Raw genomic sequence first — 3,079 nt, forward strand, 5'->3', positions numbered from 1 at the left:
CAACGGGAACCGTCGAAGGTGCAGCGTGCACGAAGACAGCAGCTGTCGGCGCACCTTGTCCGCATCGCACATCGCTTTCAAGATAGCGCGCCCGCGCCGTACGCAGCAGCCGCCGGAGTAGAAAGCATATACTACGAACCGAACACTCTCTTTGTTACCTTGAAGCAGTAGTTTCTATGTTACGCAGACAACCATGTAAAAGCTGTGCAAGTAGAGCGCACCCAAAATTCTCATTTCACGCGTTTCCCCGCGCAGTTGTTCTTGATGTGCGACGCATTCTGTGGAATAACTACTTGTACTATATTGCAAGTAGTCATAGAATATGGAAGTATGGCATAGCCTCTATGAAATATGCTACTACTGCAACTTTTGAGCGTAAGGTTGTGTCAAGTTACATAGTATTTGTGCACGTTCGTGTTTAATTTTAGTGCCGTACGTTAGTCGCAACCAGTGCGTAGTGGCCGCTGGTCGCAGAAACATTGCGCTCATTCGGTGGTAAATAGGTTCATATCTACGACTCCTTCCATGATATACGGTAAAGTTACATCAGTACGACACTGGGGGGTTAATTCAATTTTTTCCGTTAATTCCATCCCGATCGAACGTCCCACCGCCGGCGCCCACGCATTTCTATAGGCCCAAACCTTCTTTGTTACGATCCTAAAATTGACATTTGCCAGATAATTCCAACTCGATCAGTCAGCAGGCACGCGCCTGACACCTATAGCGACCCCTATAGTGGCAGCGTCTGTCTCGTCGTAGCTTAGGGGACAGAGAATGGTTTGTGCACACGTCATCCCTCGCCAAAAATGCCTATTTTCGGCCTGCGGCGAGAGCGAAGAGAACGCGAGGAGGAAAGCGGAGGAGGAAGGTATGGCGAAAGCGTGACAAGAAAAGGGTATGTGTCGCGCCAGAGGGACCTTGCGGCGACGATGCCTACGGGATGGCGCCACAGCAGGGCGCGCCATCAGTATGGAAACAAAGCGCTGCATGAGCGGAGGTCTGTCTGCGGCGGTTGCGGTGAATCGCGCCGCCCACGCGTCACCCACGCGCTTCCACTCGCGATCTCCCGATTAGCGAGGCAGTCGCGCCACACCTCGAACTTTTACACTCGGAACTGTGGCGGCAAATCCGACTTTTCAAGGACTTGCTTTGGTCTGTTTGCCATGCTGCTGACCCCGAGTAGATATATATCTCTTAAGAAGTACCGATCTTATATTCGCCTTGCGGCTCAGCTCACGGAAGCAAGGTGGAATTGCATGTTAAAGATTTTGTGTAGATCTGGTGAAAAAGTTACCCTAGATGAAACAAAAAGTGTTAAGGTACTTGGTAACGCTGTTCTGTCTGATGATGTTAACCGTTTGCTAGTGAAAAGCCCTAAGTTCTGTGTTCCTTTTAGCGTCCCTGCTCATGAATTCATAGCTATTAATAGAAATGTTGCTTCCAAGGCGAATCAAGAAATCCGTGATCGCTACCTTCTTGAAGGTGTCGAGCGTTTGGATAAGGTAGTGCCTAAAGGACCTTCCCGCTGTTTTGATGTCAGTGTTCAGGAACGTAATTGTCTTTCCTAAAAGCTCTGCCTTTGGAAGCAGATAAAGGAGGGTTTGTCGTCTTCGAGAAGGGCATCTTTAACGAGAAATCGTTGCAGGCTGTGCTAAAAAACTTTGTTTCTATTAAAAAAGTGCAGTTAGGATAAAAACAAAGTTCATTGACTTTGTAAAAAACTGGAATTGATGCCGCTTGCAAAAAGCATAGACAACAGTAGAGGCGGGTGCCTATCGGTATTTTTTAAGGCTAAGACCCACAAGCCAGGTTCACTATTCAGGACCATTATTAGTGAATCTAGTTGTTGGCAGAAGAATGTGAGCCAATTGCCGCAAAAGAACTTAAAGTTACTAACAGTGAACGACCCTTTCCGAACAAAGAACTCGAATGACGTTGTGCAGTTCTTGCTTGGGAATAAGGATCTAAGTTATCATTTTTCTGTTGATGTTTAAGATTTATTTTATTCAGTTCCACAGCGTGAACTCCTGTCTTCGGTACATGAATGTATTGAGCATAGCGGTACGATCTCGTTCCAGAATTATGCCGGACTTTGAGTGGGTAATTTTTAAAGTCTTTTAGAATATTACCTTCGAGCTACTTTTATTGTTCTTAATGACCAACCGTATTTACAACGGAATGGTATTTGTATTGGGTCATGTGTTGCTCCCGTTCTTGTGGATATTTTTTGTCTAGTGTGGACCATTCTTTAACCATGCTTTTATTGAGCGTAAAGTTTTAAAAGTTTTTAGATATGTCGATGATTTTTTTGTATTTTTATCGCTTGACTCGTCCTGCTAGGATACGATCAATAAGGTTTTAGATGATGTTAAGGTACATGGACAAGGTCCGGTGTTTACTCACGAGAGTCCACAAAACAAGGTATTACAATTCTTGGAACTGAAGCTTGAGTTCTGTGAACGCCTTGTGTGCTGGGCGTATCAACCCCGTGCGAAAAAGGAACATTTGTCCTTTAGATTTGCACACTCGAAGATTGTGAAAAGAGGCATCGCGTCGTCATGTATGGAATTGGCTCTTAAGAGTTCGTGTGTGCACAAGATGCAAGAAAGTTTTCATAATCAGATCAGCCGACTTCTGGCAGCTGGGTTTCCTATGTCGCTTTTAACTGCAGTGGTTAAAGCTCTAATTCAGAGAAGAAAAAACACAAAAAGGCCGGCCGCCGAACGTGAAACGCGATGGCCTACGGTGGTCCCTTATGTGCATAAGGTCACCCATCAACTCAAGAAAGTTGCTTGCAGGCATGGTGTCCCTTTGGCGTTTTCTGCGCCTAACAAATTAAGCCTTCAAAGCAATGCTCCCGCACCTGTGGAGAGAGCAGAGGAGGATGCCAAATTCGGCATGGTGCCTCATACGTGTCGTGCGCTGTCGGCGTGGTTTATGGCATTCCACTATCATGTGGCAGGACGTACGTTGGCCAGACAGGGCGTTGCGTCAATGAGCGACTCAGGGAACAAAAGTAAACAAAAATGTAGATAGATGAGCGCACCTTGCTGCGCATATAGACTCTTGCAGCAAT

Source organism: Dermacentor albipictus, chromosome 9 (assembly GCF_038994185.2).
Source record: "Dermacentor albipictus isolate Rhodes 1998 colony chromosome 9, USDA_Dalb.pri_finalv2, whole genome shotgun sequence".
Classification (NCBI taxonomy): domain Eukaryota; kingdom Metazoa; phylum Arthropoda; class Arachnida; order Ixodida; family Ixodidae; genus Dermacentor; species Dermacentor albipictus.